This window comes from Odocoileus virginianus, chromosome 16 (genome assembly GCF_023699985.2).
Source record: "Odocoileus virginianus isolate 20LAN1187 ecotype Illinois chromosome 16, Ovbor_1.2, whole genome shotgun sequence".
NCBI lineage: Eukaryota > Metazoa > Chordata > Mammalia > Artiodactyla > Cervidae > Odocoileus > Odocoileus virginianus.
Genome location: NC_069689.1, coordinates 61,293,811 through 61,319,376, shown reverse-complemented (window position 1 = coordinate 61,319,376; position 25,566 = coordinate 61,293,811). Strand labels below are relative to the sequence as shown.

The 25,566-nt window shown below is 45.6% G+C and overlaps 1 protein-coding gene and 1 long non-coding RNA gene across 3 annotated transcripts in view; one reads left to right on the top strand and one right to left on the bottom strand.

Annotated features, from left to right (window-relative positions):
- Positions 1–1,254: 1,254 nt before the first annotated feature.
- Positions 1,255–2,643, bottom strand: LOC110147704 (uncharacterized). The gene is made up of 2 exons (XR_002316955.2): positions 2,342–2,643; positions 1,255–1,459 (listed from the first exon to the last, which is right to left on the bottom strand). It is a non-coding gene; the product is annotated as an uncharacterized lncRNA (long non-coding RNA).
- A 224-nt stretch (positions 2,644–2,867) lies between these two features.
- The window catches only part of ABHD2 (abhydrolase domain containing 2, acylglycerol lipase), a 101,772-nt gene continuing 79,073 nt past the window's right edge, over positions 2,868–25,566 (top strand). The window contains exon 1 of one of the 2 annotated variants that reach the window (XM_020909378.2): positions 2,868–2,984. The gene's annotated coding sequence lies outside the window, so the exon portion shown is untranslated. Of the gene's footprint in view, positions 2,985–9,287; positions 9,367–25,566 lie in introns of those variants that run through there. The other variant, XM_020909379.2, reaches the window with a different exon arrangement.

Sequence of the window (25,566 nt, the reverse complement as noted above, 5' to 3'; positions counted from 1 at the left end):
TGACCTGTGTGGAAAAATCCATTTGCACAATGATAAGTCTATCTGCAATCTACTCCCAGCAGCTGCTGTCTGTGGCTCTGAATCAAGCTGGAAAAGTCTTTCCGGATCTCGGGAGCCACTTCATGCCTTTCAGAGCCTAACGAGACATCTCAGTCTCCTTCAGTAAACACCAGCAGTAGCAAACCTGCTCCCCCAGCACACGTGCAGACATATGTATGGCCACCAAGCAGTACAATTAAACCCACAACAACAAACAAAATAAATAAATAAACAAAAATAAACACACAACTGGAAAACTGTGGAACAGAACCGTTTTGTTCAAGTGTGTGTGCACGCACACACACACACACACACACATATGCACATACACATGAACACACACACATATCCAACTGGCCACAGATCTAAAGCTCTTTTCCTGCAAGCACAAACTTTTTAAAAATTTATTTTTAATTGGAGGATAATTGCTTTACAATACTGTGTTGGTTTCTGCCATACATCAACATGGGTCAGCCACAGGTATACATATGTCCCCTCCTCTTGAACCTCCCACCCCCTCCCACCCCTCTAGGTGGTCACAAAGCACTGGTTTGATCTCTCTGTGTCAGACAGCAAATTCCCACTGGCTATCTATTTTACATATGATAGTGTATATGTTTCCATGCTTCTCTCTCCATTCATCCCGCCCTCTCCTCCCCACTACAAGTCTGTTCTCTGCTCTCTATGTCTGCATCTCTATTGCTAACCTGCAAATAAGTTCACCAGTACCATCTTTCTAGATTCCATATATATGTGTCAATATATGATATTTGTTTTTCTCTTTTGGACTTACTTCACTCTGTATAATAGGCTCTAGCCTATTATAGCCTCTAGTGAGGTTCATCCACTTCATTAGAACTGACTCTAATGTGCCCCTTTTTATGGCTGAGTAATAGTCCATTGTAAAATGTACCATAGCTTCTTTATCCATTCATCTGTCGATGGACATCTAGGTTGCTGGAGGCACAAACAATTAACATAAAGAGTCAGAACTATGGGGGGGGTGTCCATCACTATAATCCTTTGAGTTTTTCTTTCCCAAAATGAAAAGAATATAGAGGAATAAATAAATGTTGAGGTTAAAAAAATTTTTTTAGGTAACATGACAACAGAATGAAAAATAGAGCATCAGTGAAGAATTCTTTCTCTTCCTTCAACCTAGAATACCATGGGTGTGAGTTCTCTCAAAGGCAGACCCAAAGATCTGGGGCTAACTTCAGGCTTGAAGGTTTATTTCTGTTCACATTTTAGGATTTCCACATCTTCAGAATAGGCAAGGGGCTTCAGGAGTTCCTGACAGATTTTATGCACCGGTTTTGGGTCCAGTGCTGATTAGCCTTCAAAACGATGAAACATGAGCCGTTGCACGCTTGGATGGGTGAATAGGAAAAAGAAAGCTCCATTTTTCCTTATCATAATCCTGAAATGTGTCGGAAAAAATTTAACACTGATACAAATACCACTTTCCATCTCTGGCTAAATCGCCATTCCCATCTCATCCTGTGCTCTCTTTCTTCCAGCCCTATGGTGCTTTGGTAGGGTGGCCCTGTCTGCCCTAGAGCAGTTGCCTTTCAAGTCAGTCAAGTGTTCTATTCTTGGTAAAAGCACATGCCAATGCAAAAGCAGTTTCAGACTCATAGAATGTTAGAACTGGTCCTAATTCCATAGACCGATGTGTCAGTGACTGGGGAACTAGTCTTGCCTGAATGCCTGCCTGCTCAGTGTCAGGCACTGTTAGTGTTTTGTTGTTACTTGAGTTAGTCACTAACTCAAGTCAGAATCTTCTACAACCCCTGGTCAGTAGTCCTCCAGGTTCCTTTGTCCATGGATATCCCAGGCAAGAATACTGGAGTGGGTTGCCATTTCCTTCTCCAGGGGATCTTCCTGACTCAGAGATCGAATCCGCACCTCCTGTGTTGGCAGGCAAATTCTTTACCACTGAGCCACCAAGAAAGCCCAGGGGGTGGGGGGCGTGGAGAGTTATTAAATCTTCTCATCAACTACTGTTCATCTCAGTTGCCAAAGCAAAAAATCTGGACCTAAGCAGAAAGGTTAAAATGACTTGCTCAAGACCATGTAACCTGTACATGCCAACAGAGTTCTAGTTATGATTCCAAAGGCCACATTCTTCCAGGCTGCCTCTAACTGGGCAAGGGTCGTCATAAGGACAGAAAGAACAGTGGGACAATAACTGAGATCCACACTGCCCCGCATGTCCCCATCACACCTCCCTAGCTAGAAGAGGCCAGAGAGGGCTGCCTCCTCATCCTTTCCTCCCCTTGCGGCTTGATGACTCACTAACCTGCCTCCTTTCTCGTGGGACACGACCCCAAATTTTGCCCTGGTGTCCTGGACTACAGGTGAGTCCATCGGTCGGTCTGAAGCCTTCAGACCCAGAAGCTGAACTACCTGCGTGCCTTCCTCCTCCCAAACCCAGACAACACTTGACTCTACCCCGCCCGGCTTGTGGTCACAATTGCCTCCCTGTTTGCACCCCGCCTCCATCAGCATCAAACAAGACCCATCTTCTAGCCCTCCTCTCTTTTCCCTGCCCCCTCCGCGCTGGCTTTATCCTATAGTTCCTTGGCCCATGGGCTAACGACGTCAAAAATAACCAATTGTCTCGGAGTTCTTCGCTAAGGGCTCCGCCTCCGCTCTGAGGAGCAGGTCCGCTGACCAATGGGCTGCCCTCCGAGTGCGATGAGAGCACGGGGCTAGCAGAGCAGCCGCTGGGCTGCCCAATGAACAGGCGAGTTTCCGCGGTTAGGGGCGTGGCAGAAGCGGTCGTCAGGGGCGTGGCGGCAGTTGCTTGGGCGGGGCCGGTAGCGGCGGGAGCTGCACTGGCCAGGGGTTCCGGCTGCATTTCCATGACCGCCGGCGGCAGCCTCGGAGCTGCGGGAGCGCGACCGGGGGCGAGCTGGGCTGCTGTAGTCAACCAAGCACAGGTAAAGCCACGGCCGAGCGAGCTCCGCTGAGCCGCGATCGAGCCCGCGATCAGTCGGGTCAAGACTCTGAGCCTCGAGATCCCTTGTCCTGGCTCGGCCCATCGCGCAGCTGCCTGAGAGCCCCGGATCCTCAGGGGGCCTGTCACCTGGCGCTGCGGGGGTCCCCAGGGCCGGCGGGGAGGGAGGCAGCCTGGTTCACGTAGGGTGGGATACGCCTTCCTGAAAGCCCTTTGTCCCTTGCAGCTTCAGATACCGAGGTTGGGGACATCCCCGACTGCGGCCTCCCTACCGGTCATTGGTCCATCAGTGCGCACTTGGGGGGTCTGGCGAGGGGGGTCTGCCAGGCTTGGTGATGGAGATCTGGGATCTGCATCTGTAAGGAGAGGGCCGAGGAATCTGATGACAGCCCCGAATATCCGAAGGGTCTCTGCGTTTTGGGGCTCCAGGGGCACACTCAGGACTGATGGGTTCAAGTTGTAAGGAGGCAGCTTTTGACCCACTTGGAGGCGCACTTACTGAGCTCGGCTCCTTGCCAGGCACTGTTCTAGGCACTTCGTGTTTTTTTCCCCCCAGTGAGAGCTGTCCAGCAGCACAGGCCCTGCTAGGCGGGGCAGCCGGCATCTCAACCTTGGAAGTGAGCAGGCAGATGCCAAGTGACAGCCACCTGCCAGGGATGCTTAGACAGGACTCTCAACAGAGGACTGTGCGACTGACCTGTAAAGGCCCTTCTTCATGCACAGATGCACTCTGTCTTTGAAGGCCTACTTCCAGAAGAATACTACTGGGGGCTCACTAGTTTGAAAGAGGGTGTTGAATTCATTTCAAATGAACTGGTGGTCTCACTCTCAAGAGTGGATGTTAGCAAAGAGAACAGACCATAGCCAGAAGATAAGGTTTATTTAGACATCACGAAACTCCTTCCTTTGAATGCTCTTAATCATCCCAGTTCTTCTCTGGTTGCTTCAACTCCACTGTGTCAGTTTCACCTGCATTCCAGTAACCTGATCCAAAGGCAGGCTCCAAGATCGGACTCCTGAGAGATGCCTGGGAGTGGGAGAGACTGTAGGTTTAGTAGAGTTAATGTGATCTGGCCCAGAGCTTTTCAAGGGCCATTTCATTGCAACCACACAAAGCAGAGTCCAGAAGAGAAACCATACAGCCTCCCTTTCACTACCCTCTTTCACTTGCCTGAATGGAGAGGACATCATAATCTTCTGAAAGTCAGGAGACAGAGAAGGAACCTTAATAGCAAGTGTGCTGCCTGTTTTAGGGTGAATTCACCTTTGAATAACCAGTCAGAAAGCAGACCAGTCTGTACACTGCTGATTGTCAGCATGGTTTTGTGGAATTGTAGAGCTGAAGACACCTTAGGTAGAGCTCATCTAATCAGCCTTTCCAATGCACAGGTGAAGGAATGAAAGCCTGGAGAGGTCAGAAGACTGACTGGTCATCACAGAACCATGACTAAAGGTTGATCTGTTGCTAGCAAGTGCATGACTTGTATTTCACTCCTAGCTACTTTTCTCACTCTTCTGAGTTGAAATTGTAGGGATGGGGTGCAGAGATGTTAAGGGCACAGATTTTGAGGCCAGGGTGCCTGGATTTGAACCCTAGCCTTGCTTTTTACTGGCTATCACCTTGGGCAAGTCCCTTAACCTCTCTGTGCCTCTGTTGTTGTTCACTTGACTCTTTGTGACCCCACGAACGGTAGCATGCCAGGCTCCTCTGTCCACGGAATTTTCCAGGCAAGAATGCTGGAGTGGGTTGTTGCCATTTCCTTCTCCAGGAGATTTTCTCAACCTAGGGATCGAACTCGCATCCCCTGCATTGGCAGGTGATCCACCAGGGAAGCCCGTGCCTCTGCTTGTTCACCTCGGAAACAAGGAAAATAATGGTACTTAGATTAGAGGTTGTTTTGAGGTTTTGATATCAGAAGCAGTTAGAGCAGTGCCCGGCACACAATAAGCATTATGGATTTGCTAAATATAGTCTTCTGTTGCCTTTTTAATCCTTATTTTCTTTGTACTTACCCACCAGTATTTTCTATCAGGAACTGATTTTTTTCCCCTGCCTCCACTCCCCCAGTTCATTAAACATATTCCAGATTTCATTGTAGCACAGATGTCTGTGGGGTTTTCCAAGTCACATCGCATTTTCTTATTTATTGCTTATTTTTCTGTCTTTTATTGAATCAGGTAATTCATTGTCTCTGTTAGTCCTCTCCTTGTAATTATACTCTTTTTTAGACTCCAAATCTCGTTCTCTTTAAAATAGGGAGAAAAACCCCCCAAAGTGATAAAGTCCCCGATGATATCAGTCTCCACGGCATTCTTCCAAATATCTCTCCCCTCTGCTCGGCCCTTTGTCCCAGTTGTCAGTGTGATGCAGCGTGATTATAAATGGGTGAACATTTTTAGATTAAGATTTCATGAGCCACTGTATTAAGTGCTTTTTGGAAGTTCAGGGATCATGTGTCAAATGCATTTAAGTAAGTTACTTAGTCATGGGAGCAGGGAAAGCACCAGCAGTGCCTGCCTTCCCTGGCAGAAGCACAAGTGTATGACTGATTCTTGCTGGTAATCTAGCTCTTTCACCAATTTCACTGCGATTTTCCTGTTCTTTTCCTGAGCTTGAAATAAACCAGATGGCACGTGCAGTGGAATGGTTCTTTACATCTTGTTTTAGTTGGGGAAATTCCCTTTCTTTCTTTTCTGCTTTCACCTTCACTTCCTTTGTCACCTTCACGGGTCTGATAAATATCTACTCTCAATCTGCCAGCCAGTTCCCTTTTCATCAGAAGATAACCTGTCATCTTTATTTCTTGCAGGAATCTGGTCACTTTTGGTTTTTCCCTTCTGTGTTTTTACATGTTTTCTAGAATGAACCAAAGATGATCACTGTTCATTGATTCACACCTTCCTAACAGTTGATTCTGAGTTTGGGTTTTTGTTTGTGTTATTTTGTTTAGGACATTCTAGACCTCAGCCATCTTAGAATAATTGTTGTAGTTTCTTTGTGTATGAATATGGGCCCTTTTCTCTCTTGCTTTCTTTTCTCGTAACATCTGGGTGAAAGGGCTTCTCATTTGCTGTTGTTTCTTGTGTGTGTGTGTGTGTGTGTGTTTGTGTCTGAGTTTCTGGGTGATATCCAACTCTGCGACCCTATGGGCTGTAGCCCGCCAGTATCCTCTGCCCATGGATTCTCCAGGCAAGAATACTGGAGAGGGTTGCCATTCCCTTCTTCCCTTTCCACTTTTTTCCTGGGAATCTCTGGCAGGGACCATGGAGAGTATAGTGTTCCCCACCACCCTTGTCCCAAGCTCCTGTCCACACCTCAAAATAATATCTTTAGTCCTAGGGAAGACCGTGGTGAAGTCTATCTTATTCTTTGCCTGTAACCTGGCTCTTTGAAAAGCCCTAGGAGAGAGAGCCTTCTAATACAATGGAATTCGTGTGGCAGAATTTCTGCTACAACCTACTGCTTACAACAGTCTAATTTTTTTTTTTTTTTTTTTGGAGTGTGGGTTTTGAGTACTTTTTGACCAATTTTAAGAGTATAGATGACTGGGGCAAGGGGTGTTTCAGCCTTCCTGTATCCTCTTGGGCTATACTGTCCCTAGGAATAGGGCACAGGGAGTTCAGGCCACCTCTTCATGTGCTCTGGCATGAGGATTTCATAGCAGCTCTGCATGTTCTAACCTTTTTGGATGGTGCTTGACGTATTTTAACCCACAAGCTGCTCTTTCTGTACTGATACCTTGTAGGTGCTGACATCTCCCTTCAGGATCATTTTCCTGTCTGCACATTTGTTTTTGTGGTCTTGATTCCAAGGCATCATGTTTTTGGATTATATGTTTTCTATTTATAAAAAGGCTGGTGTGGACAGGCCACCAGACCTATTGTTACCCGTGAGGCTGGTGCACTGGACCCAACTGGGTGCAGGGCATGTGACCCAAGGACCTGTTGTCTGGTCTTTTGCGGTAGTTAAGTAACAGCCAGGTAAAGAGCTTATTAGAGAATTAGAACTGATACCCTTGGGTTTGCCTGGTTTCTGATTTTCTTTTGTTTTCTTTTAAGCGGAGGTTCATTAAGTTCAACAAACTGAGCATCTGGTGTGTGCCGGGAAGACAGCTGTCCAGATTAGCAAGGGTGTTTGGTTTTGCTCCGGAAAGACTATTCTGATTTTTTTAATTATTATTATTATTTTAAATTTTTCAGTGTTTTTAATGCAAAAAAAAATTTAGTAGGTAACGAATCTACATGATGAAAGAAAACATTCGAAAGGCACAAAAATGAGGTAGGAATTACATCTCTGTCCATCCCTGATGCTGCCACCTTGTTTTATTCCTTAGAGGCACCACTGTTACTGATTTTTTCATCCTCCAGAGGTGTTCCGGGCACAGCCAAGATATTTTATAACATCTATTAGCAAATCCATTATGATTATCTTTCCCTTTTACACAAATGGTAGCAGATGATACATGCTATTTGGAACCCTGCCTTTTTCCACTTAGTGGTTCTTTGCAGTACAGGAAGAGCTTCAGTATCCTTTTTCACAAAGGTGATCTATTCAATTCTGCTTCCAAGGCTGCTAAGAACCAGTCTTATTTAGGCAACAGCTTCACATGGAGATCCTAAGGCATTTCTGTGGATGTTTGAGGGCAAATATTTTTCTCCTCTATGTCCTATAGCTCTGAGCCTTAGAGGAGGCTAGGTGAGGGGGAGGGCCTCTCCTGAAGCTCCTCCTATGAAGGGAGAGTGGGGACGCTGAAAAATGAGCGTTGGACCTTAGGCCCTTGGCCTGCCCTCTGGGCAGAATGTGCTGGAATCACCTGGGAAAGCTTGCTGTGCTTTCTCTGGTCTCCAGGGAACGCTCTGGGCCTTCCTGATAACGCCTTTCGGCATCTCTACCACGTCTAATCGCGTCTCCTACACCCCAGCCCCGGCTCTGTGTCCACCTTAGGCATCAGAAGGGGAACCCTCCCTTCTTGACACAACTTCCTGTTTGGTCGGCTTTGTTAAGCCCCGCCCCTTCCTTTCTCTCACCCCAGGAAAAACCAGCTCTCACATCTATACCTCTGTGAAGCATCCTTCCCAAGCAATATTTGGGAATATAATTTTTTTCTCTCCTCAGAAGTCTTTCCCATTCTCCATGTGTCTTAATCTTCATCTTGTTTTTATTTCCTTCCTAATCTAATTTAGAGTGACCTTGACCTTGCTTTGAATCTTCATAATGTCAGTCAGCCAGTCTAATGGAGAATCGTTGCATTCTGATCTCTGCTCCTTGCTAGGCGTCCATGTTATCAATTAGTTGTGCCATAGCTGCTGTGTGATGTAATATGAGAGGGGGTGGTGTTACCAGTCAGCCTCTGGAGGTAGAAGAGTTAGAACCTTTGAAAAACCCACCCATTTCTGCATGGTCACGCTAGGCATGTATTTGTGTACTGTTTACTTAGTCATGTCAGTGACAGCAGTTAAAAAAATCAGGAAGTCCAATACAGGATTGCCAAATTTTGTTTTTCAAATAGGGAAATAAAAAAGCTCTGTACTTTTCCATCATCACCATCATTTAAGAAAAGACATTTTAACACCAAAAATGGGGGAGGGTCCACCTCCCAGAATATAGAGCAGCCTTCTAAACAGAACATATTTAGATTGATTAAAAAGGTGGAGGGCTTCTCTGGTGGCCGAGTGGATAAGAATCCGCCTGCCAGTGCAGGGGTGTGTGTTAGTCGCTTAGTCGTGTCCGACTCTTTGCGACCCCATGGACTGTAGCCCACCAGGCTCCTGTGTCCATGGGATTCTCCCAGCGAGAATACTGGAGTGGGTTGCCATTTCCTCTTCCAGGGGATCTTCCCGACCCAGGGATAGAACTTGGGTCTCCTGCACTGCAGGTAGATTCTTTACCATCTGAGCCACCAGGAAAGCCAGTACAGGGGGCACGGGTTCAATCTCTGGCCCCGGGAGATCCCAGATGTCGAAGGGCAGCTAAGCCCACGAGCCACAGTGAGAGAGGCCACCACAGTGAGAAGCCCGAGCACCCCTAAGAGTAGCCTGCGCACAGCAGCAAAGACCCAGTGCGGCCAACAGTTTAAATACATAAATAATTTTTTGAAACAGTTTTGCTAACGGAAATTGAATCATGGCATTGGAGAAGGTCTGAAGTAGAGGATTCTATTCAAGGAAGGTTCCCCTTTTTCAGTTTCCTTAAACAGTGCCAGCTTTTCTTCTGCTGGGAAACCAGGCCACTCACTTAAGCTAACCTAACTGTGGCATCCTTTGGTGCCGTTTTGTGCCCAATTTCTTTTAGGGGATACAGACCACACAGTGTCAATATGTGATGGTGCCGTCAGAGTGATGTGAGCTGACTCACGGGAGTCAGGGTACGTTCATGTCTTACATGTCTTCTCTGGTAGTTTGCTGGTTAGGGCTCTGCACTCCCACTGCCAAGGGCCTGGGTTCAGTCCCTGGTTGGAGAACTAAGATCCTGCAAGCTGTGGCAAAAACAAAAAACAAAAAAAAAAAAACCACAGTAATAAAGTGCCATGTTGTAGTTCTTAAGGATGAGGCGTGGGGGAAGCCAGGGTGGGACCTCCACAGCTTGGAATGAGGAGGCCCTTTGATGTGATGTGCTTATACGTCAGTCTTTTGAAGCGTATGTTTACACGTATTAAATTCTTGATGTTCTATGTCAGGTGGTGGCTCATATTGTTTCTAGATGCAATGTGACTTCTCATTTGAGTCCCCAGGCACCCTCTGCTCTCCTCCAGCAGTCAGTACCACGACATTCCTTCTGGGTTACAGATATTTCCCAATCCAAGACCAAGGGTATGTCCTTGAGTTTCTTTGAGTTCTCCTTAAATTAAGAACACTCAGACTTTTAGAGTTCATGTTAATGATAATTGGCAATATTTTAAAGATATGCCTGGATCACTGGGATGGTCCAGCCAGGCCGCCTCAGTGCCTCTTATTACTATTTTTTAATTTTTAAAAATTTCTATTTTTATTTATTTATTTGGCTGCACCAGGTCTTAATTGGACTCTTAACCACTGGACCTAGGGAAAGAAATGGCAACCCACCCTAGTATTCTTGCCTGGAGGATCCCATGGGTGGGGGAGCCTGGCAGACTGCAGTCCATGGGGCCACAAGAGTCGGACATGACTTAGCAACTAAACAACCAAACAACCAAAATCACCCACTGGACTTCCGGGAGGTCCCTCAGTGCCGTTCATTTGTGTGTAAGTTTCTGATGAGTTAGAGCCAGGTTAGCACGCTATGAGAAAAACACAGAGATAGACTTAATATGGAGAAAAGGTAGCATCAGGTGAAGCCAAGTGTGCAAATGAAGGCTGAAACAGGGGCTCCAGCAGAGGAAAGTGGTGTAGTCAAGTGTGGTCAATCTGAATTATACTCTTTGGGTAATTTTATTTGTATTTATTTGTACAAATAATAAAAGTGCTAAGGTAAATTTATGTATGGTTTTATGTTTATATATTTTAAGAAATAGTATAGGAAATAATAATTGAATAAAAGTAATTCAATGTAAAGACTTCCCTGGCGGTCCAGTGATTAAAACTCTGGGCTCCCAAGACAGAGGGTGTGAGTTCTATCCTTGGTCAAGGAACTAAGATCCTCCATGCCACTCAGTGTCCAATAAATACATAAATTAGAGCTCCTTTTTTCTGGGGTCCCTGCATTTAATAAAGAAAAAAAAGCAATTTAATGTAAGAATCGAGTAAAAGGCAGGACTATTTTTTTTTCCCATAGAGGGGGCCACCTGGCCCCTGAGTTTGAAATACCCCAGTGGGCATCTAACCTCATGACAGAGGTTTCCAGTCATGTCTGTGTCATGCATGGCTCCTTTCCACGTGTTTTTGTTGAACACTTTAGAAATACCCTTTGAGTCTGTCCCTTGCTTTGTTCACTTAACGAGGAGCGATGCGTTTTAGCAAATCTCCGCATGTATTGTTTGGCATCCTGTTAACTTCTCTCCAGTATCTAGCTATGGCATTACTGCTCTCAAAAATTCAGGAAAGCACAGTATTCCCAGGATAACGTGATTGCACTGAAGTCTTTTTTTTTTGGCCACACCACAGAGGGTGTGGGGTCTTAGTTCCCCATCCAGGGATCAAACCCTCACCCCTGCCTTCAAAGCTCAGAGTCTTAACCACTGGATCTTCAGGGGAGTCCCTGCTCTAGCGTCTTTCCATAAGCATTTACTGAGCCCTCTCTTTGGTGGGCCTCTACCATCCAGGCTCCTCTCTGGGGACTGGACACCCTCTGCCCCACTGTTGGCCCCTTGTTTGGCCCAGAGGTGGATTTCCATGAATCCTTGCTGACCTTCCAGCCTCTCCCAGCTATAATTTGCTATGTGGCCCGGACTGTAGACTTCAGCTTCTCAGATTCCAAATACCCCGGTTGCAATTCCCATTTCTATTCTGATCATGTAAATAAAGTGCTTGCTCACTCTTGTCAATGACATTGAAAAATGTTCCCTTCTAAATAGTAAGATGATGGAAAATGCTAAGGAGATGATAGTCAAGCATACTTTTTCCCCAATTTAGAAAACTTAGTCCCTTTCACTTGGTCTGTCATTAATGTCACCCATCACTGTATTTATTGCCTCTACATAGAAAGCTGGATGTTACCCTGAAATTGCGAGAGAAATCTTGGCTTTGCCACTACAGAGCCTGGGAGGGGAATGCAGATTTCGAGAAGGCCCTCTTTGAATGGGAGGGGACATGTAGAGCTGCTGTCAGTGGAGCCAAAGGGATCAGGATCCAGCCAGCTCTGTGAAGGCTCTCTAAGACAGACAGGTGGCTTGTTTCTCTGTATTCCTAGAGCCCTTCCCAGGCCTGGCCCAGGGTGGGTCTCCAAGCCTCAGACTCCTCCTCCCTGGCATTAGTAATGACTCACAGAACTGTCATAAGTACCGAGTGAGGTAATGTCTGAGGACCCACTCTGTAAACAATAAATTCCGTATAGGTCTCCACTGTCAACAGCGGTGCACTTTATGATTTGTTTGAGGATTAACCAACATAATGTATTAATTTTTTACTCACAAGCATTTGATTAACTGTAGAGCTGCACAAATAGGAATTTTGTTTTCATCTGGTTCTGCTCCTTCCTTTTGAAGAGACAGTGACTTGTTAATTAGAATTAGCCAGAGAACACTTACTGGATTTCAGGATGAGGGTCTTTGACCCCTAATCTGTGAATCAGAAACTTTATAAATTCTCTGGGGGAGCTGATAGACAAGCTACTGGTCAGGAATGGGTACGGGAATGTGTAGAATGTCTGTGATCTACTCATCACCTGCATGAGATGGTTAAATTGGGGTTGCTGGTGATTGCTCACAGGCAAGTTCAGGACCTGGACTAATCAGGCTTGAAGAGACCCACACTTTGGGCTCTGCCCTGGGACCCTCTAGTCCAGTTGGATAAATTGATTCCCTCTTTTGCCACATCTGGTGGACACACCATTGCCAAGTCATCGTGTTTGCGTCTAATGTTTTTATGGTAACAGCAGGACACTCTATCATCCCCATTTTTATGGGTAAGGAAACTGAGGTGCAAAGAGGTTAAGAAACTTGCCCAAAGTCGTACAACCAGTTAGTGGTAGGATTGTGATTCTAGACAGATCTGTCTGCCCCCAAAGCCTGTCACCCTACTGTGAGCAGCCTCACTACCCCACCACCCCTGCATACCTCCAGGGAGCATCTCTATGAAGTGGAAATCTTTGTAACAAGGCTTGTTCTGACCTATTTACACAAACCTGTTCCAAATGCCACAGATGGTTAAGGAAGGATTTTTCCATTTTTCTTAGATATTAAAAATGATCTTGGGGACTTCCCTGGTGGTCCAGCAGTTAAGACCATGCACTCCTAATGCAGGGGGCACTGGTTCAATCCCTGGTCAGAGAACTAAGATCCCACATGCCATAGGGAACAGCCTAAAAAAAAAAAAGACCCCTGTTTTTTAAAGTTCCATTAACCTCTCAATCGAGGTTAGCCTTAGGATTAATTGTATTCAGATTAAAATTTTCTAGCTCAAATAAGCTCATGTCAGTTGGCAAAAGACATAGACAGTTTTGTTGCATTGGATGTTTTGGAGTAATAAACAGGAGCCATGAGTCTTCTATTAGTATTTCAGTATTTATCTGAATGCCAACAATCAATGGGTAGTTTCCTGCCTACCTGATCTTTGGGCATCTTTCCTTTCTTCTGCTACATAAAACAGCCTGTTTGTTTGTTTGTTTGTTTTGCTTTGAATTCTCTTTTTTTCCCTTATTTATGAGCAGTTTCTGAAGTAGATTTATAATTCTCTGAACCTTTAAATAAACAGGGGGAAACATAAAGAGAAGCATGGTGTTGGACATTAGCTTGTCTGAGTGACAAAAAATGGAAAACTTTCACTTAAATGAATAATTATTTGCCTGAACTTCAAGATGTTCTTTCAAATATCCAAAAGCTACTGACAGCCCACGTCACACTGAGCTTTTTCTCTTGACCCACTGTAGCATGGCATGCATGCATGTGTTCCCAGCAGTGAAGTTGTATCTGACTCTTTGCAACCCCATGGACTGTAGCCCACCAGTCTTCTCTATCCATGGGATTTCCCAGGCAAGAACACTGGAGTAGGTTGCCATTCCCTTCTCCAGAGGATCTTCCTCATCCAGGAATGAAACCCATGTCTCCTGCATTGCAGGCAGATTCTTTATCACCCAGCCACCAGGGAAGCCCCTGTGGTATGGAAGTTACTCATACTGGCCTGTATCTCGCAACCTAATGTAATAATCTCATGGAAAAAGTCTGCTCAAGGATCAGAAAGGTGATGATGCATTAGTCCTTTTCCCCAGGCTCAATCCATTAATAAATATTTACAGAGTGCTGCCCCCTCCCCCACTCCCGTGCTCCACACTCTGAATTGAAACTTGTATAGAATTGTACACTGAGGATTGAGTTAGCAAGGCATGGACCAGAATCCCCAGCAGAGCTCAAAGGGACATGAATCATCAGTTTTATGTGGCAACGAGGCTTGCTGATTTTCTAGTCATGAATAAGTATCTGCAAAACACGAAGGTAGGAAATGGGACGTTTCTGAGAGCCTGGAGGGGATGGTCCTCAACTGAAGACTCCTGTATACTTCAGCAGATCGTCCAAAAACTACTGTGATGTCATGGCCACTTGGAGCAATGTTCACGAGGTGAATGACAATGCTTGTCCAACATCCTACAGGTCGGGTTACACCCAGCCAAACAAGGGCTTCTCATATCTACCGAGGCACATATGTACCCCAGTGTACCAGCCCATTGGGCTCCACCAGGGCACTATCTTCCAACCTGTTGTCTGGAATTCCCCCTGGAAGTAAAGTCCTGAAGCTTCTTCCACAGTGACCCACTCCCACTGCTCCCAGACTCATTCCTCTTGCCCTGCCTGCCCATTTCCTGGCTGTCCAGCATCTTCAGGTCTTGGCTGCACTCCTGAGCCCAGCTTGAGGTCTGCACCCACCCCTCCTTTCCCTCTTTTCTGTTCCCTCCCTTCCCCAGATGGTTCTCTAGCCATCTGAGCCCACCTCCTCCTTTGAGCTCCTCCAGTATTCATAGTTGGAACTTTAGGATTTCATTCTTCATTATATATAGGTTTACACTGTTTGCTCATTATTTCCTGAACGCCATGTATTATACTTCTTTCATAGTCCCCATAGGGCTTAGAATGAAGCTGATGCCTTTGGTACCTGTGGGGAGCAGAGTGGAATGTCAGAAGTGGGATGTAGTTTTGCAAATAGCTCCCCCCAGTGATACTGACATACTTTGGCTGGTGGGGGTGGGGTGTCTGTCCCCTACTTTTACAAAGTGAAAAGTGAAATTGTTAGTCGCTCAGTCATGTCCAACTTTTTGCGACCCCACGGACTGTAGCCTACCAGTCTCCTCTATCCATGGGATTTCTCAGACAAAAATACTGGAGTGGGTTGCCATTCCATTCTCCAGGAGGATCTTTCTGATCCAGGGATTGAAGCCTGGTCTCCTGCGTTGCAGGCAGATTCTTTACTGTCTGAGCCACCCAGGAAGCCCCTACTTTTACAAACCACTGCTTTATCCTTGAGGGTGCATCCAACTTACACAAGTAAATTAATTTGGGGGAAATGGGATCACTTTCCCAATAATGGAGAAACATTTCCCTCATTTCCAGTGAAATCTAACTTACCTTCCAGGAAACTAATGATGGGCGTCACATAGGCATAGGGAAAGCCCGGCAAAGGAAGACCCCCTCTAAACTCGTGGCTGAGTCTCTGCTCCTTGGGAGGCTCACCTGCCTTGGGTGGAGGTGGAGATGGCCTCAGATCAAATGCCTGCCTGAAACAGGCAAAATTTAAACAAAAACCAAAGGAGGAAGGCTGCGGGGTGACTAGGAATAACATTGGAGACTTGCCTTCGGGCTTTAAAGAAGTCAGAAAATGCTAACTTCCTTAATGGATGGACTGGGAGGAAAGTGCAGAACAACAGTGGGATGTTTGTGTTGGATGGACGAGGAGACAGGAACTTTTGAGGATGTGAACCTCCTTCTGTTTCTGTTTAGCTAAGACCCCAAAATATATCAACCCAGAGAGCTGCCCTTTTCATGTCAGAGCCTCTGAAGTTTTATTCTTCTCGATTTTCAGTGTCCTTGGTAGAAAGATCTGACGAAGTCAAGCTCAAGACTGCCTAGGGACCAACTCCCCTGTTCTTCATATGTTGAGAACTCCCGAGCTCTTTCTTTAAACAATTTTATTTATTTATTTTTGACTGTGCTGGCCCTTTCTTGCGTGGGCTTCTGTTTGTGGTGGCTTCTTTTGTTGCAGAGCGCAGGCTCTAGGAGCATGGGCTTCAGTAGCTGTGGTGCATGGGTTTAGTTGCTGCTCGGTATATGAAATCTTCCCAGACCAGGGTTGAACCTGTATCCCCTACATTGGCAGGCGGATTCTTATCCACTGTGCCACCACGAAAGTCCTCGAGCTGTTTCTTTACATTTTTCTAACCTTGAAATTTGTAATAAGGCAGATTTCCTGTAAAAAGCTCTAAGCATTTTGCGAACTTTATGTTAAGTGTATCAGTATTTTATAATTACAAAGCATTTTCTTAACCAACATAATTTCGCCAACTTCCTTCCGTCCATAGTCTGTAATGTAATCTCCCCTCCCCTACTTGATAGAAGAAAAAGTGAAGTTTTCATGAAATGTAGGTAGTTCACTCAAAGTCACTTGGAACAACCTAAACTCAAACTCAAGGCCTATGACTCTAAAATCTATTTCATTTGAGCTTGAATTTTTAAAAATGGACAGAGGTTCTGAATAGATGTGTTTCCAAAGAAGACACGCAGATGGCCAACAAATACATGAAAAGATGGCTCAACACTGCAGATGGCGCAACACTGCTAATCATCAGATATATGCAAATCAGAATCCCAGCGAGACATCACCTCACACCTGTCAAAATGGCTGTTATCAAAAAGAACAAATAACTGTTGGTGAGAATGTGGAGAAAGGGGCATCCTCGTGCACTGTTGGTGGGAACGTAAACTGGTGCAGCCACTGCGGAAAACAGTTGGAGTTTCTTCAAAAAATTATGAATAGACCTCCTACCACATGATCCAGCATTTCCATTTCTGGGTATATATCAGAGGAAAACAAAAACACTAATTAGAAAAGACGTATGCACCCCGATGTTCCTTGCAGCATTATTTACAATTGTATTTCCCTGCTGGCTCAGTGGTAAGGAATCCAGCTGCCAACACAGGAGACTTGAGTTCAATCTCTGGGTCAAGAAGATCCTGTGGAGAAAAAAATGGCAACCCACTCTAGTATTCTTGGGTAGGGGTAGGGGCTCTCTGGAGGCTGTGCAGCCCCAGAAGGGTGACTGTCTCAAGATACCCTGTCCTTCATTTTTAGCCTAAAGGCCTGAGTGTGAGTCAGTCCTTCATATGGGTCTGCATTTAGCTGGTGGGTTTTGTCTTTGGGGACTTGGGCACTTATCTCTGTGGAATCCATGTGACCTTTAAGCTTACTGCTCCAAGCCTACAGGAGATCCTGTGTCTAGCCCCAGAGCCCGAGGTATATATTAATAAAACAGAAGTAAGTAAAGCATGTCTTACATTGCATACCCTTGCCCCTAGAACCTTCTCTCCCTCTTGGAGGGACTGGGAGCCGAGAACCTTCTCTGCTTTTTAGACCAAGTCCTGAGGGGAGCTACTGTTCTCACTACTGGCAGAAGGCTGAACACCAAAAAATTGATGCTTTCGAACTGTGGTACTGGAGAAGACTCTTGAGAGTCCCTTGGACAGCAAGGAGATCAAACCAGTCCATCCTAAAGGAAATCAACCTGGAATATTTGTTGGAAGGACTGATGCCGAAGCTGAAGCTCCAGTACTTTGGCCAACTGATTCAAAGAACTGACTCATTGGAAAAGACCCTGATGCTGGGAAAGACTGAGGGCAGGAGGAGAAGAGGCGACTGAGGGTGAGATGGTTGGACGGCATCACTGACTCAATGGACATGAGTTTGAGCAAACTCCGGGAGATGGTGAAGGACAGGGAAGCTTGGCGTGCTGCAGTCCTTGGAGTCCAAAGACTGACATTAACTGAACAACAATAATGGGTGGAATTCATCATCAGAGCCCAGAGCTGGGAGAGGCCAGGAGCCTCTGCCAGGATGAGCCCAGCCTGGCCCCATGGCCATGCGAGTGGGCAGAAGTGTCTCTGCCTAGGGTAGGAGCAAGGGGCTTGACCTGCGGGTTATTCTCCTCACAGACCTACTTCTTGCTGCCTGCATGGTGACAGGCAAGCGTCAGGATTATAAAGGGCCGACATCGTGGTCATGCTCCTGTTACAGCTTCCAAGTGTGTGTCTCAGCCAAGTACTGTGCACCAATCTGGCTCTGGGGCCCTTGGGACAGAATGCTCAGGAATGGGGACTCCCAATTATTTTTATTTTCTCATTAACTGAAGGTGGCTCTAAGTGCCTTGTATTGCAGGTCTGGGTGAAACTTTCTTTTCTGTTTTAGTGAGTTCCATGAGGTCAATGATTCTTCTTCTTCTTTTTAAATAAGTTAGAACCTAGAGTTTCTTTTTTAATAAATGTTTATTTGGCTGCATTGGGTCTTAGTTGCAGCATGCGGGATCTTTCTCTGGCAGCATACAGATTCTCCAATTGCGGCATGCAGGTTTACTTGTTCCGTAGCATGTCGGGTCTTAGTTCTGTGACCAGGGATCGAACCCACGTTCTCTGCATTGCAGGGGCAGATTCTTAACCACTGGACTGCCAGGGAAGCCCCGGGGTCAGTCACTGTTCAGCCAAGGGCTGTGCCAGGCACTAGGTCTTGCCCTCCCACCCCATCCCTAGTTTCCTCCATCTAGAAGCTTGTTTGCTGGGTGGGATCTTTGCTGTTCCCATCACATGCCCTGGAAGTTTCTTCTGTTTAATAAATCTGGAGATGCCCTTCTCTTCAGTTGTACCTATCTCTTAAAAATTCCAGGGACTTCCCTGGTGGTCCAGTGGTTAAGACTTCACCCTCCAAAGCAGGGGTTGATCCCTGGTCAGGGAGCTAAGATCCTGCATGCTTCCTGGCCAAAACATAAAATAGAAACAGCATTACAACAAATTCAATAAAGACTTTAAAAATGGTTCACTTCAAAAAAATCTTTTTAAAAAATTCCAGTATACTAGGCAGTTGGGTTTGTTGGTTTCTGGTAAACTGAGATTTTCTTTTGCTATTACAGACTTTAATTACAGTATGTGTTTTTTTAAACAGTGTTTTTTAATTTATTTATTTATTTAGGCTGCACTGGCTCTTCATTGCTGTGCATGGGCTTTCTCTAGTTGCATTGTGAGGCTTCTCATTGCAGTGACTTCTCTTGTCACGGTCTCTAGGACTCTCGGGCTCTAGTAGTTACAGTACTTGGGCTTTAGTGGTTACGGCATATGGGCTTAGTTGCCCCATGGCATGAGGGATCTTCCAGGACAAGGGATCAAACCTGTGTGCCTTGCATTAGCAGGCAGATTCTTAACCACTGGACCACCAGAGACATCCCACAGTATATGTTTTTTAATACAATGTTGGAGTTACCAAATCTCTCCATAAAATGCCTGTCGTATTAGAAAACTGTTGGGTCTCCATAGAGGAAACACTTGGCTTAGAATTTGAGATTTGTCCTCAGGAATGCATTGAATGATTTCTTGACTGTAGAGAAAACAATTTTCCTGTAATTTTATTAAGTGCTTTATCCATTGTCTTCCAATAGAAAGTACTACTCTTTGAGGAAGGCTATTTGCTAATGGGAGAGGCCAGCTCCCTTTCGGTGATTTAGTAAATGCATGTAAAAGGGCTCAATTCAATGTGCCTGCTTAACTGGTGACACAGTCTCTAGCTATTTTTAGTTTAGTGACTTTCTTTTGTGAAACCTGTGGGTTAGTAGTCACTCCTGATACTTAAGTACAAGGTTCACATTTTCTCTCATAGGATGACTTTGCTTTTACTAGACACTTGTAGGACACTTTCTGAAATTGCAGCAGGATGAATGCATGAGCTTATGACTTTGTGGAAGAATATGGTTAAAAGAAACTGTTATCACTTGGGTGAGTTTTCACAAAAAGACAATTTCAAGCTCTTCATTTTGAACGCAACTGAGAGTAAGGTTAACCTAAATATGTTTAATTATTTGGAAATCGCCTTCTCTTTACCAAATTGCATGTGACTCAGAGCATTCCCTTCCCCTCATAGGACCTGATTTGTAAGGAATTAGCAACTGGATCTTCCTGCCACCACCCACACCCCAGCACCATAACCTGGTCCCAGACCGCCAGAGCTGGTCCCTGGTTTGATCTGCTGAAGGAAAGGGCCTGGGTACTTGATGCTTAGTGTTCAGAAATCAATCAGTTAATTAATCAATGTGTCTTGGCATCTCTGGAAAATACAATTAGCCCTGTCATTGCCAGGGTTCTCCATCAATTTGGGGCTTGAGGTGGTGGCAGTGATGAGACACGGAATTTCAAAACCCAGTTACCCTGAAGACTCAGCCCACAGAAGTCTCCTTGGGAGGAGGACACTCCAGATTGGAACAGCCTGGCTGTGTTAAGAGGCGGCTCTCTGAGCTGCTGGCCGAGGCACTGACCCAGAGAATTGAAGTCTCACTGTGAGATGAGAATGGGGCCGAAGTCAGCTCGGGTTATCAAGAGTGCACAGCTCTGGGTTGACTAGGACACACTTCAGAACCTTCCGTCTCAGCCCGGAGTCACTGAGCACTTAACCAGTGCAGAGAAACAGCTCCCGAGGGGTGGCCAGGCTTTGTCCCAGCAAGTCTGCTCTGGGCTTGTTTCTCCCCTTCTTCGTGACTGTGTGTGTGTGTGCAACAGCCCCGATTTCCTTAGTTAAATGGCAGGTAAAGTGGGGAGAAACTGGCCCTTTTCCTCCCTGCTTTCTCCCCAGACATGTCATGTTGCCTCCATTTAGTGTTGACTACTTTTATCTAAGGGCTTCCCAGGTGGCTCAGTGGTAAAGAATCTGCCTGCCAATGCAGGAGACGCAGTTTGATCCCTGATCCAGGAAGGTCCCCTGGAGAAGGAAATGACAATGCCCTCCCGTATTCTTGCCTGGGAAATCCCATAGACAGAGGAGCCTGGTGGGCTACAGTCCATGGGGTTGCAGAGTTGGACACTTCTGACAGTTAACTTACTGTATGTCAGGGATTGTTTTAAAATACTTTCTGTATATTAACACCTTCGGTTTGCAGACAAGGCCCACAGGAGGTAAGAAATTTGGCCCAAAGACAAACACCAAACCTGGGGGGGGTGGTCAGGGTTTGACACTGGGTCACCTTACTCCAGGGAATGAACCTAAGCATAATCTACTTCAACTAGATTGGACTTGGAAGAGAGAAATCCTTTAAGAGTTTGGTTTGGTTCTCCTTGAGGTGTGTTTGACATGGGACCCATGTCTGTGTTGAAGTTTGCTTGTCAGGTCCTTTGGGTGCCAAGGAAAAGGGGACTCTCTGTTCCCAGCCCGTGATGTTTCATCTCTGGGCTCCCTCACTTCACTTCCCTAGAACAGGAGAGGAAAGGATGGTCCCAACAGCTGAATCTCAGAGGCAATGAGTCCAAGCCAGTGAACACTTAGACCCAGAGTACAATTTGTCGTGTGTTATGCAAGTAGCCTGGGAGTATCGTGTTGTTAGCTGATTGTGGTTTGTATCAGTTGGAACTTGTCTGGGTGACTTTGGAAAGAATGTGGCAACGGTTATCATCAACCTCTTGAGGACAGGGGTGTGGAACAGTTGAGTCACGAGAGGTACTTTGGATCTGTTCTTTCACAGTTCTGGAGGTTAGATGTCTTAAATCAGGTGTCAGCAAGGTTCTTTTTTAAATGAGTTTTTATTTTTTTAGCACCATGCAGCAAGTGGGATCTCAGTTCCCTGACCAGGAATCAAACCTGTGGCCACTGCATTGAAAGCGCGGAGTCCTAACCACTGGACAACCACTTCCCTGTTGGCAAGGTTCTAAGAGCCAGCCAGGTTCTTCTGGAGAGCTCTGAAGGAATCTGTTCCCACTGCCCCTCTCCTAGCTTCTGGGGATTGCTGGCAATCCTTGGTAATTCTTGGTTCAGAGAGGCATGACCCTAGTCTCTACATCCATCTTCATTCACGTGACCTGTCCTCTGTGTTCTGTGTTCAGATGTCTCTCTTCTTTCATGGACACCAGTTGTGGGGTTAAGGGTCACTTGAACCAGTGTGACTGCACCTTAGCTTGATCATATCTGCAAAGACCATATATTTAAACAAGGTCGCAGTCACAGTTTCCTGGTGGACGTGGATTTCGGGGGAACAGTCTTCACCCCATTATTACCAGGCATTGAGTCTTCTATGTGTGAGGTCTCTGCTTGGTATTTCTCTCCTTTTCTTCAGTGTAAGTTTTAGGTTTTCAGTAAACATTAGTATTCCAAAGCTGAAACCCCACTCATGGAGTTGGAATGAATTGGATGGAATTATTGGCGTAAATGGCACAGCTGAAAATATATTACTGTTTAACTTATTTGCAGGAAGAACAGAGGCCCTGAGGGTTGTTAGTTCTTATGAGTTTTATTGTTTAATGGTCCACAAAGTAGACTGGAAAACAGGGCTGTCTCCTGTTACCGAGCACAGAGAGAGTGTTTCCCGTGCTCTGAAGCCAAGGGCTGCAATTCTATCCCTCAGAATCTCAGAAATTTTGAGCTGAGAGAGACGGTTGGCAACATCAACTTCTAATCTAGTCCTCTCCTTTTACAAATGAGCTCTTTAGGGCCCAGCAAGGTTAAGTGACTTGTTCAAGGTCACCAGCTAAGAAGGGGCAGAGCAAGCACAAGGACCCAGGTCCCAGACTGGGGCGTCTCTCCTGGAATCTGTGCCTCCATCTGAAAATAACGCCGTTTGTCACGGGGGAGCAGTGAGAAGCCCAGGCCCTCGCACCGGTGGAGATGGAGATGCCCATGCATGTCTTAGAGACCAAGGACGATACTGAAAGTTCCTTTCCTGTTGAGCCTTGGCAACACCTTGGATTACTTTTTAAATGTCTAGACGACAGATGGAATTTTAACTATCATTTACAGCACCGAAATCCCACTCATAAAAAGACTGTGTTAGGGGACCTTCCTAACAGTCCAGTGGTTAGGACACCAAGCTTCCACCGCAGGGGGCATGGGTTCCATCCCTGGTCAGGAAACTAAGATCCTAGTTGATGTGTGGCACAGCCAAAAAAATAGGGAAAAAAAAAAAAAGACTGGTGGGAGCAGAGGAGTGTGGGGCTGAGTGTGGAGGAAGCACTGATCAGGTGCATCATAGGTGGGGTGGGGAAGGAAAATGTCTCCTTTCCGTCTAATGCATACTCAGCCCTAGGCTGCCAGAGATCCATTTTAACTGAATTTCACTTGCCCAGAAAGGGAGAGGAGACGCACAAAAAGTATGTATGTGCTTAGTCATGTCCTACTCTTTGTGACCCCATGGACTGTAGCCCACCAGGCTCCTCTGGCCATGGGATTCTCCAGGCAAGAATACTGGAGTGGGTTGCCATTTCCTCCTCCAGGGGATCTTCCCAACCCAGAGATTGAACCTGCGTCTCCTGTGTCTCCTGCATTGCAGCCAGTTCTTTACCCAGTGAGCCATCGGGGAAGCCACCAAAAGTTCAATAGAAGCTAAGTTTGTTATGGCTGCGACAAGTCCAGAATATTAATTTTTAGTGGCAGGTCGAACTTAGAAAGAGAGGAGACCGTAAAATAAAATGAAGTAAGAGAAATGAACATGAATATCAAAGAGCTAGTCCACAACTGCCAGTTAATTCCTGGTTTAATGTGTATAGTGCACATGTGCGCACGAACACACATAAAGAATCTCCCTCACACAGACTTACACACAAACTTCTTCTAAATCTACACTTCACTAATGCCCAGTTCTAATTCTAGCTGTGCCATAAGTCCTTTCCCCATGTATTTTTTTTTCCTGGACTACTTATTCTTGTCCCCAAGTTTCTAAAGTCAATGTAGCCCTAACACAAACTTCTCTTCTCCCCAGCTAAAATGAGAATTCTATTTGATTGTGGTTCTACACAATGTTTAGCACAGTTCTAGGCACACCATAGGTCATCAGGTCTTTAAGCCCACTGAAGTTCAAGGAAGGTGGCCCTAGCCATGTACAGTAGAACTGCCCTGCTTCTTGGAGCTTCAGCTCAAGGCTCCGCATTTGGACCATAATAATTAGAAACCTCTCATAGGATCGCCTTCAGGAATCAAATCCAATTTTAAACCCTTGGTGTTTTTCAAGGGTTGAGGAAATTAATTCTCTACTGCATTTGCTATTTAAAAATCTTGTAGGAGGACGTTGCCTGTCACATTACTCAAGGTCCCCTTATGTAAAGTCTCGAAGAGTTTTTTTTTTAATAAATTTGTGCCAGAAAAATCCCTCTTTTCTCTGAGTGTCTTTTTGGGAGGTGAGAAGAGTGTAATGCATGTTATCTCTGCATTTTGGAGACCCTCAAGCCTGACTAGGTTCCCCCTTCCCCCCTGGCAGTCAGAAAGCTCAGATACAGTCTAGACTTAGTCACATGCTTAGTTTTATATATCTTGACGTAGGTATTTTCCTTGTTCAGAGTTTCTTCACTTCTTTTTAGATTTTGTTCATTGCCATTTTGAAGCTATTTTTGGTAATAAAAAAAAATTTGTAGTCATTATGAATTTTGGAAAAGAAAAAGAAAAGTTTGCCTATGCTCTAATAATAACCCAGCCAGGGTAACGTCCATGAAGATTTAGGGAGATAGTACTTCCTCCTGTGTAATTAGAAATTACAGACTCAGAGAGTCTAGAAATAACAGCGGCTGAAACATGCAAGGGTGTATTTTCTCACAGAAAAGGAACCGAGATGGCAGTCTCGGTCTGACACGGTGGCTCCGTGGAATCATCGGGGCCCGGGCCCCTGACCTTCTCCTCTGCTGTCCTCCCACTGTGGCTGCTAGAGTGATCTCGTGGTCCCTTCATGCTCCGAGATGGCGTCGGAGCTGCAGCCCTCCTGCCTGCGTTCCAGGGAGGCAGGGAGGGAAGAGGGCAGAGCAGTTAATGCCCTGCCTTTTTAGGCGTCTCCCCAGAGAGCAGACCAGCCCCTTCAGAACAGGCCCACATTTAGTCACGTGGACTCCTACCTTCAACAGAGGCTGGGATCTGTAGTTGGTTTTTTCTAGCTAGGCACGTTTTCTAGGTTTCTGTTCTGAAGAAAGCAGAGACTTCTTTTGTTCTTTTTTCTTGCGGGCACTCCGCAGGGCATATGGGATCTTAGTTCCGTGACCAGGGATCAAACCTGTGTCCCCTGCTTTAGAAGCATGGAGTCTTAACCACTGGACTGACAGGGAAGTCCTGGGACTTCTTACTGGGAAGCACTCAGCAGTTAACTGCATTTCTGAATCTTTCTCTGTGCATGTGTATCCAGAATGCTCTTGAAGCTATCTCAAATAGTTTGTGCAAAGAGTAAAAGTGTAGGAGGCTTCCCTGGTGGTCCAAGGACCAAGACTCTGTGCTCCTGATGCAGGAGGCGCGGGTTCAATCCCTGTTAAGGGAACTATATCCCACATGCTACAACTAAGAGCTCACATGTCCCAACTAAGGGTTCTTTTGCCTTCACTAAAGATCCTACATTAAAAAAAAAAAATCCCACATGCCACAACTAAGACCCAGCACAGCCAAATAAATAAATAAATATAAAATACTAAACAATTAGTAGGAAGTTGATAGATGACTTCTAAAATTTAAAAAAAAAAAGAATAAAAGTATAAATAAACATCAGTGTAAATATCAATAAATAAAACATACTACATCTTGTAATTTGCCACCCTGCCTTTCCATAATTCTTTTGTATTAACTTATCACTTATACATATACTGATTGTGTATGTTTTGAATATTCAGTAAACATAGACTTATTCAGGGCTAGTAGGGACCTTGGCCTTCCCTGGTGGCTCAGTGGTAAAGAATCTGCCTGCCAGTGCAAGAAATGAGAGTTCAATCCCTGGATGAGGAAGATCCCCTGGAGAAAGAAATGGCAGC